We start from the raw sequence: 15037 nt of genomic DNA on the forward strand, positions 1-15037 counted from the left end.
CCCGGCATTTGCCTGGTACGAAATTAGGAAAACCCAAGAAAGCCTCATTCAGGATGTCTGGACTTAAAAGCTTTTGATACTTTTTCGACCGAGTGCCCCTACCGGAATCGAACCTGGGTCCGCTCGTACCGAAGGCGAGAGCGTTAGCAACTACGCTACGCGGAGCCACTTGTGTCTAGGAAACCTATTTTTACTAGGATATTTGCAACAAAATTTATTTCCTTTCTTTCTTTATTTTTCTTTTTCTTTTTGTTTTTTAACAATAAAACAAAACATATTTTACAGCCTCACTGAAATTTAAAAACAGCAGTCAGGGAGAGCTCACGTTTAAGATTCTTTTTGTTTTGTTTTGTTTTGTTTTGTTTTGCTTGTTATGTTCTCTAGTTAACTAATGTTTGAGTTCCTGAGAATTACATTATTATTATTATTGTTTCATAATTTTCGAACCAAAAATTAGATGTTTTTCTTTTTTTCCTTGTGTTGACGTCATTGTGGCAAGTTGGGGTGTTTGTATCGTACCTTGGCATTAATTTGGTTACTAGCACATAGTTTCAAGGTCATAAGTTGTAGGCCGCTTGAAACAGCTATTACACAGTTGAGTGTCAGACGTTTGACTTGCAGCTTTCGTTACAGCGTCTAAATTGCAGTATTGGATTGCGTCCAGCTTCTATGGCTGGTAAAAAAGTTATATCGCTTTCGTAATATGGTAAGAAATACAATGTAACAGTTAGGTATAGTATATATGACTAGTTTAATTAGTCGGAAATTACTCTGTTTCCTTGTCTTATTCTTTCGATTATGTTTAAGTACTGTGTCTTCATAGTATTGTTTCACTATTTCTAGAAGGAATTAAGTATTAACGAAGTAAAGAATAAGCAGAAGCCCACTTTGACGTTTACTATTTCTCATACTTCATTGAGAATGTTTTGATCCCCAATTGCGCAAACTTCTAATATGTATGTGTGTTTCTTTTTGTTGTTGTTGTTGTTCTAGTATGTATGTGTGTTTCTTTTTGTTGTTGTTGTTGTTGCTTACACTGCTATAGATATGAGCTCCTTCATGGCTAAGCGGTTAGCGTACGCGCCTTTGGTGTGGGAAACCCGCGTTCGATTCCCGGCGGGAGTGGTTCGGAGTCCATGTTAATCAGTAAGTCCACGTCTCATACAGCCTCGTTGCAGAAAAGGATATTAAAATCAACTCAGCACTGCTTTACAGATGGAGTTGTTTGATTCAGGGTTCGAATAATGCTTTTTACGGGAAGCAGGCACGTAGCCAAGGGGTGGGTCCAGACCCCCCCCCCCTTCGGATCCAGAAATGAAAAATATTAAGGAAAGATGAAACAGAAAGAAACAGATGAATCAGCCTCAAAAATATAAAGCTACAATAAGCGTTTTGGTTACTCTTTCTTACGAGGAGCTTTGTGTGGAGGAAACGGGAGGGGGGGGGGTGGATCAAGTTGAAATTGGATATTATTATAACGGAACATTCCGAATTCCATCTAGCTCCATGTTAACCGTATGCAGCGGCGCAAATCTGTCTTCAACATTGGGAGGGACGGGTAAGACAGTTCTCATAATTTTTTTAAGGATGTTCAAATTACAGTATAACCTCGTTAACACGAACTCGCTTAAGCCGAACAGTCGGTTAGGACGAACAAAATTTCGGTCCCGGCATCGCTGTACGTTATCTTATAGGAAGTTTTATCGGTTAACACGAATTTCGGTTAGCACGAATTACGAACTAATTTTTAGTCCCTTGAGTCAGTAAAGGTTTTGATTTAACACGAACTTCCAATCCTTTGATTTTTTTAAACATCATTTTTCTTATTTCAGATTTCACTCCAGATCAGTTTTTGTCATACAGTATTTATACAGACGAAAATTGCCTTGTAAATAAGAGAAAAACCAGAAACAGATATCTTTCCTCTTATGAGGTGTTGATTCTGTCCTCTGTCAAGCGCTGAACATGCAGGTGCTTGGCAGACGAGCTGGCGACAGCTCGAGACAAAACATCTTCTCTCCCCTGTAACTCCAAACTGGTGACAGCAATCATAAATACCTTTCCGTTACAAGCGGTACTCACCCTGCTAGCGAAGTTATCAATTTTATAACTTGACCTGGATTTTCTGCGTGGAAGCTTTTTTTTTTTTTTCTTTAATCTTCGAAGATAGGCTAATAAACTTACTGTAGTGTTTTCACTTTTCAGAGGATGGTACCGAGACCTACACTAGTCTCGATCTCGATTTTAACTCGAATTTGAGACCGAGGAGTGCTTTCCGAAATCGAGACGAGACCGAAACTCTCAGTCTCGTCTCGATACAATTCTGTAGATGGTATCAAGACAGAGAATAGTCTTGGTCTCGTCCCGAATTTGGAACCGAGACGAGACCGAGACTACTCAGTCTCGTCTCGATACCATCTCTAGTGTGTTCTATGACATACATAATATACTGTAGTGGTATGTATAGTCTGTATACTGTAGTGTGTATGTATGGAGAAAATGTATTCGAATAATAAAATTTGTGTCCCCGGTTAACACGAATTCTTTTAACACGAACTCCTGATTTTTCAGTCCCTTGATATTCGTGTTAACGAGGGTTTACTGTATGAAGTTGAAAAACAATGCTGCGGAGGATCAGGGGAGCAGAGTTGTCTTCAAAATTCTGAGGTGGGCAGATTTAAGGCATATTCTGGGGTGGGGACATCAATTTCATCTTACTTTCCTTTGTGGCAATCGGACACAAATCATCACATTTCTCTCCAAAAAACGCATTTCAAATCGGATTATTGAGGGGAAAGTCCCCCCCCCCAGTTCTAAGATTGGAGGGGACATGTCCTCATCCCCCCGGGACTTGCGCCAGTAACCCTATGGACTACAAATGACGATCGATAAACCGGTTCTTTCAGATAGCCTGTCAGAACTTAAGCAATGCCCAGAATTACCAATAATATGAACTATTTTGAATTTCGCGGCAACACTAATAAATTTTATAGGATGTCTTTACTCCAGAAAGAGATCTCGTTGCTATCCTTGACGGCATTGAACTAAGATAAGAGAAATAGAAAGAAGACGAGAAGAACCGAGTTCGAATGACCTTGGAAGACTATGTCTTTGTCAATACTTTTTTCTATTCTTTTACGCAAGATTTCTTCATAATTCTTTAATTAAAATACTTACTAACATATCCTCATTTTATTGTCCTAACAAATCAATATGGATATGTTGTCAGTAAAATAGTTTAGATTGATCGAACCCCTGGTGTGATAACCACAGTATTTCGTCACAGACCTCCCGTATTGCGAAATCGTGGCTACGTGCCTGCGGGGAGGGGGCGACTTTTCAGATATACAATCCAAGCCTTTTATTTCTCAGTGATGCAAGATATAATATATAGTATATAATATGTAAAATATGAAATGAGGGAACATATTTTCCCGGCAAGGGAGAAATTCTTTGGCGAGTTGGGGAAATTACTTGACGAGAGGGAAAATCTTCATCCTCCCGTTGATTCAAATCTTGATCGAAGATCATGCGAGTAGGATTCCATATTATGCTGTAGGTGTAGGTAGTACACAGTCTTGGCGCTGAATAGGACGCTAAGCTTCAAGCCAACCACATGTCTGTAATAACCTATTGCGATTGAATGGTAATGTAACGTAATGTACGATATGTGCATTTTCTAGATGCCATAAAATTATAATTTTAATTGAACATTCCACGATTATATACTTCAGGTTAAAGGAGTTTGATGATTAATTGAAGTGAATAATCGAGGCAGTGATTCTCAATCTTCTTGACTTACGACACACTTTAGTAAACCCCAATGACATCGATATATTTGTTTAGATTTTGGATTGCTTTCCAACAAGTCGAGCCGCGCCAAAGCTGTAGGCTTACTAAGTTAAGTGAACTGATCCTAATCTAAATCCATTGTTTTCGGGGGCGCAGAAATGGACAGTGACACTTCCGATACTATTTAAATCAAAATTCAGCCAAGCAACTTGGGGAGGGAAAGAGGGGAGACGGATCTTACAAATGATCGAAAATAACCGATATGAGAGAGCGTTTCGTAATAGTAAAAAAAGTGACTGACTAACGTAACATACATGTATTACTGGTTTTCTTATTTTCACCCAACGAAGCAGGTAATTAACGCTAGTACTAGGTATGTGTAGACTAAATGAGGTGATTTGCTTCGTGACCCTTCGAACAATGTACGAAGCGGATGCAAGCAGTTAGTACATGGAGTTAGCTTACCTAAATTTAGATTTCGCTTTCCGAAATCTTAATGGATGTATTAAGTGATTTCGTTACTTACACTCTCCATCTCTAAATACAAAAATTCAAAACACATTTTCGATTCCAAACTATGACTCTGCTAGACAAAGAAAGCATAGTCCAGTGTATGTTTTACTTCATTTTCATATACGTGCTTGTAGGTTTTCTCGGGGACTTGGTTTCCTCCCACTTTCTCATTCCACCATATATTCCATAACCATTAACTTGCTTTAATCACCGTCTCCCTTAGCCTAACAGCATAATCGTGGGACATTAAACTCAAAGACTTTGTTTTTATTTTCAGGTAATTACTTTTCTCTCCCTTATTTATTTTTAATTTAATTTCTCTTTCAATTTCCCTCTTTTAGGAACATCAACATAATTTGCAATTCTTTCTCATTATAATAACACTATTAAAAGTCCCATATGCAGCTCACCACGTTGGAACCCAGCGGAAAGAAATGAACAACGAATATTGTCGAAAATATGTATTGCTTACAGCGGCGTAGTGAGCATTACAAGATTGGGAGGGGGATGAAACTTGAAATTGCCAAGTCTTGATTTTTATCTTAAAAAAATGTCAAGTCTTGATAAAAAAAATTGCCAAGTGTTTCGAAAATCTTACAAACCCTATGAAAAACTATTACAGCAACCTTATTTTCATATTCGTTCCATTCCACGCCCCGTCTGAGACACGAATAAGATCAGCCCTTGTTCCGCTCTCGAGTCCAATTTAACATCTAACCTCAGGATCATTATCATCACCCACGAAGCACAACTATTAATTTGATAACTGATGGCTATGTTAGGTAACCTCCGCCAGCTAATCTTCACGAGAACCTTTAAAGTTACAATCAGTTGTAGAAATGCATTTAAAAACGTAGAATAAGGTAGGTTATATTTACTGTTTGTGATGTAGAAGTGCCTAATTTACATATGAAACATTCAATTGAGTTGTTCAGTGAGAGACCAGGCTAACTTACATCCAGGTCAAGATTGAGATTTTGACGGAACAGCATACTAATGTCATTAATTGACCTTTGCCTCAACCACTTGTCTGTGTGGCTTGTCCTGAGACAGGGGCGGATCCAGGGAGGGTCTATCTCCCCCAAGAAGAGGAAACTTTGTGTATTTTAATATAAAATAAAACCCACCCAGAGTTGAATCTCTTAAAAGTAGCTCTATCTTGTAAGTAGTGGCATTACAACCCACCGCCCCCCAGTAGTCCATCCTGGATCCACCCCTGTTGTATACTAAACCAAACTATGAATATCAGTCGTATCCTTTGAAACGTGCTGTTTTCATTTGTTTCCTTTTCTTTCAGAAAGTTAAAATTGTCAGTTAGCCTAGTCTCTCGCTAAACTGTCAATTGTGACAAAACACACCAATAATTGTTGATGCCAACTAAAACATACATATCCAAAGCCTACAAAATATATCACATTATTTAAGTTTTTTTCTTTCTTTTTTTTTTCAAAATTGCTTGCAATGTTTTTCTTCGTGCCAAGCATCCGAATGTCATCTTGAATTCTGACCTCATTTCACTACAATTCTTTGAAGTGTAAGACTGCGCAGCTTTTTTTTTTTTCCTCTCTCTCGCTCTCTTCAGTCCTTCAGTCTCCCCCACTTTGATTTCATGATTTCGCACTCTGATGAAAAGTATTAAACACCAAAATGGAAAAGTACTAATATATAACCTCTCTTTTAGTAGCCCCTCCAACCACACGCCCGGGGCACGTGCCTTGCTTGCTCGCCCATAGCTCTGTGAGCTATATAAGTAAAATACAATGCGCGCGCATATGTAAACTTGGTGCCAGCTTTGATTCTCGCTGAGAGAGTATACATATAATGTTGGTTCGAATTCCATCAAAACCATAGGCTCATTTTTGTGTAACCTTGGTACTGAAGAAGACAGTAGACTTCAACAAATATTCCTGTCGGGCCTCGATGGCTCAGTGGTAGAGCGTTCACCTCTGGTGTTTGGGGTCTTTGGTTTGATCCCAGCTCGCGCCAAGTAAACTTTGTGGTGGACAAACACCGTGTGAGTGGGTTTTCTCGGGGTTCTCCCGTTTCCTCCCACTTTCTTCATTCCACCATTTCATTCATTATATCATCATCAGCGTCTCCTTTAGCCTAGCCGGTATACCCGTCATTATTGATACAACTATTATATACAGGATGCATCAGAAGTCCCTTGTCATCCTTTCTGAAAACTACAGGGATGTAGTTACATTGATTGCGAGATAAGAGATACACATTAGGCCCAGAGGGATACTTTCGGATTACATCACGCGGACGGTCGCCATCTTAGATTCGAAATTGTAATACGGACGATAAGTGGGTAGTGTGATACATGGCCATGCACTAAAATGTTCTGAGGATGTCAAATATGCAATCAGATATCATGTAACTTATTCTGGTGAAATGTTATTGGCAGTGAACCAAGTGAGACTATATGTAGTGGTATGTCATACCCTTCTTTTTTTTTTTCCAGTGATAGAGACATACCGTTTCTGGTTTTTTAGTGATCAAGATAAACCTTCACGGAAGAATAAATGCTAAATACCATTAATAAATCCCTTTTTTATACGTATTGACGAATAGCTTTGCACATAAAAAGATTTTATTTCTGATGTAGATTCTAAGTTGACAATACTGACATTTTTACCTTTTTCTACCTTTTGTTTGTAAAATGAGGTGTTTTCAAAGAAGTTCATCTAGTTTATATTTTGATGTGCCGTATTGAATTGTTTCTTTCGTATGTATGTATGTGTCGTGTTGTCTGAATTCTTATAAGCGTCGTATTTTGAGCATGGGCGGAATTAGGGGATTGCTGTGGGGGCAGATCTTACGGGAGTTTGAAATACCCCTCATTCGAGTGTGTGGTCCAGGAGTTTTCCCGCTGGAAATTGTTAATATTGAAAGTCGGTTTTTGAGCACTTTCGTGTATAATTCTCTGATACAAGGTAAGGGCTATTTTTATTTATTTTTTTCCAGAAAGTTGTTCACGATGGATGGATCAGTCTCCGTTTTTTCTCCGTAACTAAAAGAAGCTTTCCAGTGGTTTTCAGACATTATGTAAATAGAAATGCAATCTTGTAGGCTTCACACCTCACTGCATTTGAACATTTAGATAGCCGATATGTCGAGTCAAAATCGTAATAAAACACACCGCCTCTGATTTTTCCCACTTCGAACACATTTCCCTGTTATAGTCAGGGGTAAAAGCTAGGGGGAACGCGGGGGACGCAGTTCCCCACCTCGAAAAATATGTAGGGCGTCCCCCAGATCCTAAAATGGTACAATGGGCAGAGATAGGCAGGAGGAACGGCGTGGAGTGATGCCGCTACCTACCGTCCCCCCACCTTTTCAGGTCCACTTTTACCCCTGGTTATAGTATATGTTCTACATGTTCCTACTGAGCAATAAACATTTGCAGAAGCTTCTTCCAATTGCTGTGGACACAAAGTAGGATATAGGGTCAAATTTGTGCACAGACGATGGCGATACTTTGTTCTAGATGATAAAAATTATGAATATTTACTGCACAAACCATAGCCTTAACTTTTCCACTTAGCTAGAAATTGAACAGCGTTAGGTCCGGTGATCGAGCAGCCATTCAACTGCCTCTCGTCGATCAACCCATGTTCTAGAAAATTGTTCAAGTAGTGACGCAATACGAATCCATAATGAAGAAAGCGCCATGGTGTTGAAAAAACTGCGAGAATGTACCATCCTCGGGCATCGCAGCTCGCAATATCTATCCCTGTACGAACGAGCGTGAGGTATTATTCCGCAGTTAATTTTATGGAATGAAAAAGTGACTGATTAGACGTATTCCTCATTTGTCTGCCAACAACATAATTAATTTTCTTTGCGCTGGTCATGTTGGAGGGGTCTTGCACGCGGGGTTGTCAGGTGACCAATTGTGCATGTTCTGCCTATTAACCTTCCCATTTACGTAGAGGTCAGCTTCATCTGAAAAGAGTATTTGCATAAAAATGTTAACCATAATTACTCACTGCACTTGGCGATCAACATCGTTCTCGTGGAGATGTTGCTTCATTTGCACCTTGTACGGATGCACTTATACACGCGCAGACCCTATGACTCAACCTACATTGCATTAATAAATGACGTGTGCTCCTCTGGGGCCACATCGAGAAAGAAGTCAGCACTGCCGTAGGCGTTGCTTCATCTGTAGCTCTCTACGATCGTCCGCTACGACGTATGTTCACGAATGTGCCCGTCTCCTCAAATTTAGTTAATTACTGTGACACTGCAACATGTAACACAGTCACATTGTGGATGATTCTGTTTGCAATCGGTAACCACTGTACAGGCACTCCTCCCGCTCCACAGTTTGAATATTTCGATGCATTCCTCACGTGCTAACGGTATGGTTCTACATCTAGAAGAAAGAGGTAAATACAACGTTCAATTGGCAATAACTTTTCACCAAATTAAGCTCCATGGAATCTGATTGCATATTTGACATACTGAGAAAATTCTAGCCTGTGGCCATATATATATCACATTACCCACCAGTTTATAACAAACAAATTTAATCCAAAATGGCGCCCGTCTGTGAGAGTATTTCCAAACGGCCTAATGTGTATCACCCATCTCACATTCAATTAAACTACACCCGTGTAGAATTTAGAAAGGAACTTCGTATGATGTATACAGGGTGTTTCGAAAGTCCTCTGACGTTACAACAAAACGTAAGAGGAAAAACCATTTCTAAATATGTTGTTTTCATTCTAAAGTGAACACTTTTTAAATCGGAGGAGCCGTTTGGGCTGTACTCTTTATGCGCCCAATGTGGAATGAAAATGCAATGTTACCATTTACCTGGACCCACAACATATGTGAATGAAGTTACTGTTTGAAATGGGGGCTAGCCATCGACATGTTAGCGTAAAAATCAGTAACTTCATTCACTTATGTTGTGGGTCCAGGTAAATGGCAACGTTGCATTTTCATTTAACATTGGACGCATAAAGAGTGTACAGCCAAACGGCTCATCCGATTTTGAAAATTCCTTCAACTTACATTGGAAACATCATATTTGGAGACGGTTTCCCAATTACATTTTGTTGTAACTCTGATAATAATCGAGTTACTTAATGTCAGGGGACTTTTGAGACACCCTATATATCTTATGGAATATATGTTTGATGTCCCTATAACTGTAGATATAATTTAGTTTGTTTAAATTTACAAGTTATTACAAGTAGATTCTGACTTACATGCGTAAGAGTTTGTATGTAACTAACTAATAAATTCTATTTCATGAAATTTACATTGAAATATTTAACACAAAATCTTTTATATTCATGCTTAACTTAGTGACTTGGCTTTGGACTGCAACTGATTATTGTACCCCATTATTGCTTGAGAAGAAAACCGATGTCCGAATCTTCATTTGGAGAAACCAAAGAACTATTGGAATGCTGAGGATTGCAATCATTAATTTCTACACTTCAAGGTGCGTAAAGTATATCTAGGTATATTCTGTGTTTATTGTTATAATTACTATTACTATTATTGGGTTTAGAATCAATCAAGTACTTCATGATATTTTAGAGGGATCAAGATGGCTGCCAGATAGATAAATATTTGAGCGTCAGGCCCTTATTTCTTTTCAATTTTATATTTAATCAATGTCTATTTCCCCCCCCCTCATTATTCCACCAAATCGTATTCCAAGATCATCAATTTTCAATACTCATTTGTGACTGTCAGCATACATAGCATAACCGTAGGAAGTAAAACAAAGATTTATTTTTATTTTTCGTTTTCATGTCTTTTCTCCATAGCTGTGAAAAATAACGCCTTCAACATCATAAATTTGTATGCTACTTGCCTGCTTTCGAGCACAGTAATCAACTATTTGGACATTACGAAGCAAAGCAGGTCTACGTTGCAGTTAGCATACTTTTGAAAGGATGTGACATAATGATATTGGTGTTGCGATGTTCAGCCTAAACAGTGCAAGTAAATAAATCTGTAACAATTGTATTGGTGTTTAGCTTACATGTCCTCCAGACGGGCCATTTTTTTTTTTTTTTTACATCTTGTTACTTCTACTCTATATGAGGGGTCGCGGTAGCTCAGTGGTGGAGCGTTCACCTCTGGTGCTTGGGGTCCTGGGTTCGATCCCAGTCCCCGCCAAGTGAACTTTGTGGTGGACAAACACCGTGTGCGTGGGTTTTCTCGGGGTTGTCCCGTTTCCTCCCACTTTCTTGATTCCACCATTTCATTCATTACTCATCATCACCGTCTCCTTTAGCCTAACCGGCATAATCGTAGGACGTAAAACTCAAAGATTTCATTTCATTTCTACTCTATATGAAGTATATTCTGAGGTTGTGTTTTTGGGGACGTGGTAGCTCAGTGATGGAGCGTTCACCTCTCCTGCGTGGAGTTCCTGGATCGATCCCAGCACGTGCCAAATGGGCTTTGTGTTGGACAAACACTGTGTGTGGTTTTCTCGGGGTTTTCCCGTTTTCTCTCACAGTTTTCATTCTACTATTTCATTCATTCTCATGATTATAGTCTCCTTTAGCATACCCGGCAAAAGCGTGGAACGTAAAACTCAAAGATTTCATTTCATATAAACTTTGGTGCAAAGTAACCCCATAGATGAAGATATTTTGCACCACATACAAAAAAGTATGTTCAATATACTAACATAATGTTTGTCTGCAATGTTTTCTCTCCTGTATTTATACATTTCACTTTTTACACAAAACTGCATGTGTAACGAATTTTTGTTACGAAATTCGAGACGAGACATAGCTCTTCCAATAGAAACAGATACAGTTTTCGAGACGAGACAACTTTCGCGACACCTTTGCGAGAGGTGACAGTCTCAAATCATTTCTCGTGCGTACCCCTAGCCCATATCGTGCGTTATCAAAAAGCATGTTAATGAGAAATAACAACATGTAAATACAATATAGGTAGTTAAAAACATTTTTGTTTTCATTCTTCACTAATGCATTATTATTAACCTCAGTATTTTATTGTCCATTCTTAATCTTAAGGTGATATATAATTAAGTTTTGAATTCGGTTAACTTATTTTGTTTCTCAAATTGTATTAAAAATGTATGTACAAACATGTTTATTTTCATTCTTGAGTGCTTAAAGTCGCTATAGTTATTAAACATAGTAATTAATATTGTACTCTTAACGTTAAAATAATATACAGTTAACTTTTGAATTCAGTTAACATTTTTCTTACTGAAATTGCTTTAAAAAGTATGTAAAAACTTTTTTATTTTCTTTCTTGAGTGCCAAAAGTGATGCACAGTTATTAAGATTAGTACTTTATACTCTATTCTTAATTTTAAACTGATAAACAGTGCGTTTCTGAATAAATTATGTCAAGTTATTTGAGTGACGAACACTGGTATAAAACCCTAACTACCACTGGAACATTTCGATTTTGAGATGACTACTACCGGTGCAATACAAGGGATTTTAAAATATTGTTTTTCCTTCAACGGCTATTCGATTTTGAATTCTGACTACATGGTCATATATAGGAAGGATCAGTGTCTCTTTCCAACTATGGTACAGCTCCGACCGATTCACGGTGCTCACAGAAGAGACAAAAGAGTATGTTTTCAACCTTAAAGTAACGACTACTGGTGTTTTTGCCCTGGTATGCAAAAGTAAGTGGGTACCCCAATGGGGTAGAGGGGTACTATGCGGTACCTAATTTCTGCATTTTAGATATATGGAAATACATGTGTCTAAAATGTAAAGAACTGATATTTGTTTACCGAAAACTGCAACTCGGTAAGCCTTACGGATACCGAGACATGGGAAAATAAAGAGCGACACGATATGTATGTGGGGCTTGCATACTTGAAGGTACAATTTGGAAAATGAATTCAAATATGACTAACGGCTATCAAGATATTGTCAAATAAAGAGAGGACCAATACAGGTATGGGATTTTCGTATTAGATGATAAAATTTCCGAAACCGGTCATGGAAAGTTAATAAACACCAGTAGCAATTCCATCTTCAAGTAATTAGATATTTCCATGGGGTGTTAGAACATCTTACAGTCTACCAAGATTAAATTTTAAAAGCTTTTGAAAATATAACTTGACATTTGTAAAGAGTATTAGAAATATGTATTTACCTAAAACTTGCAGCTAGTACATCTAACATATAGAGAAACACCGTGAAATAAAAGAGTATGAGATGTTGAAACTTCGGAAAAATTATTGGTCCCAACAAAGATAAGATGGTATTTCTATGGGTTAAGTAAGTACCTCAGTACAATTTCGATGGAAAGATTAGTTCTAGGTTTTCTTCAGGCAGTTCCAAAGGTTCATCGAGCTGTGTAAAAGAGTGAAAATTCCCTGTGAATATCTAATATAGTAACCAAAATATAACGAGTCATTTATTTTATGACGTAAAAATAGAGATCTTTAAGGATTTGTACTTCTGGGTCTTTGCTATAAGAAAGAAATTCAAAAACCTACTGTATATACCTTAATATGCAATTAAATCAGTGAGGACACAGTAACTTAGTGGTGGGGTGTGTACCTAGTATGTTTTGCAGAAACTACACTGGAGTATTCTCTTAATCCACAGAGATACGATCACACTTAACTGCCCATTTAATTTTAAAATGAAATTAAGGCAAGTGAATGTTGATGATAGAATTGATGGAGTGTAAAGGTGGGAGGAAAGGAGTACACCGAGAATACCCACGAATACAATGTCGACTACAAACTGACTTGGACACGGATCAAACCAGGGACCCAATACACCAAAGGTACGCACTCTACCACTAAGCCACCGTGCCTCCACCCATTTAATTGTCTATTAAGGTGTATACGGTAGTTTTCTGAAATTTCTTCTTCTTACAGCAAAGACTCAACAGTACAAATCCATGTGGGTCTCCATTTTTACGACCTCGTAAAATACATAATTACTTATATCTCGGTTGCTATATTAGATATTGACAAAGAATTTTCATTCTTTTTGTACGCTAGGAATTATCACGCTTGGATTTACCCGAAGAAAACTTCGAGCTGAATTAATCTTTCGATCGGAATTGCCCTGACGAGTGTGAGGTACTCACTTAACCCATATAAGTACCATCTTATTTAACTTTTATTAAGATCAAAAGTTGTTTTATGAAATTTCAAGATCTAATACTCTTTTATTTCACGGTGTCTCTCTAGCTGTAAGATGTACTGGCTGGAAGTTTTGGGTAACTCTATTCTCTTTTCTAATACTCTTTACAAATGTCAAATTATATTTTTCAAAGCTTTTAAAACTTAATCTTTTTAGACCCATGATGTTCTAAAACCCCATGGAAATACCCAGTTACTTTAGGATGAAATTGCTACTGGTGCTTATTCAGATTTCATGATCGATTTCGGAAATTTCACCACCTAACACGAAAGCCCCATAACTGTGTGGGTCCTCCCTTTATTTGACAATATCTTGATAGCCATTAGTCATATTTTCATTAATTTTCTAAACTACTGTCAAGTATGGAAGCCCCACATACCTATGGTGTTCCTATTTATTTCACCATATTTCGGTAACTGTTAAACATACCGACTTGCGGTTTCGGTAAACACACACCTGTAACGTTCTTTATAAGTTTATTAAGATATATTTTAGAATGTTTAGAAATGGGAGGTCTGCGAATGCCATAGTACCCGAAAACCCCCATAAGGACGTGTGTGTAGTGTATTGAATTGAAACTACTTTTGAGGTTGTTGATAGCCCTCAGTAATTACGTTTTCGAAACTGCACAATCTAGTACGCAAAACTCACACTTCTATGGTGTTGTCCTTTATTTTCCCATACCTCGGTATCCATAAGGCTTACCGAGTTGCGGTTTTCTGTACTAAACAGATATCAGTTCTTTACATTTTAGAGACATATATTTCCACATATCTAAAAATGCAGACATATTAGGTACCCCATGGTACCTCGAACGCCAGTGGGTACCCACTTACTTTTGCATAGTAATACATTTCGAGTTGTTCAGCATCAACAAACACTTTTTTTTTAATTCATCATTTTTCTACCAGAAACCCAAAAGTCCATACCTGACCGAACAGATTTTGTCCATTTAATCTAAAAAATGTTAAATATTTTAAAATGTAACATTTTAAATATTTTTGGATTTTTGTTTCAGGTATTTCATGTATCAAAACAAAACCAGGATTCTGCATGAAAGACAGCGAAAAGAAGCAGTGTAATTTGTGGCTAAAAGCACGTCCTTTCTGAAGACAGACCCGATTGTATTTACATTCTTTTGTACAAATATGTAACCTTAATAAATATACTGCTCCGCAAATTATTTCTTTCTTCCATAAATTAGAATAAATGTATGTCTGTTTAAAGAAAATGTTTGTTAGTTAAAGGTCTTTTCAACTCTTTTTCTCTGTAAATAAGAACATTATACCTTGCAACATTTTTTTTATCATTGTGCAATTCCGATTGGATAAAGTAAATCTGCACGAAGCACTATTATTTCAGTCATACATTAATAACTAATGTATTGTTCTGTGAATAAGGCAATGGTATAGTGAATATGTTTTAACATAAAATCTGTAACTCAGCTTTTCAGTAGTCAACTTTATTGAGAATCCGAAGAAAGAAAGAAAAAATGTTGGACTTAACGAATTTCAAAATTATTTTTGTTCGAATTCTGGACTAATCCAAATTATCCAGAGAAATCATTTATGTTGCTCTCTACAGATGTA

At 37.5% G+C, this 15037-nt stretch overlaps 1 long non-coding RNA gene across 1 annotated transcript; it reads left to right on the plus strand.

Moving 5' to 3' along the window:
* The first annotated feature begins 373 nt into the window (after positions 1-373).
* LOC145691838 (uncharacterized) lies at positions 374-14616 on the plus strand. Its single transcript, XR_014132563.1, has 3 exons — positions 374-706; positions 9631-9769; positions 14467-14616. It is a non-coding gene; the product is annotated as an uncharacterized LOC145691838 (long non-coding RNA).
* The last annotated feature ends 421 nt before the right edge of the window (positions 14617-15037 follow it).

Source organism: Thermobia domestica, chromosome 8, assembly GCF_964235325.1.
Source record: "Thermobia domestica chromosome 8, izTheDome1.hap1.1, whole genome shotgun sequence".
In the NCBI taxonomy this organism is placed as follows: domain Eukaryota; kingdom Metazoa; phylum Arthropoda; class Insecta; order Zygentoma; family Lepismatidae; genus Thermobia; species Thermobia domestica.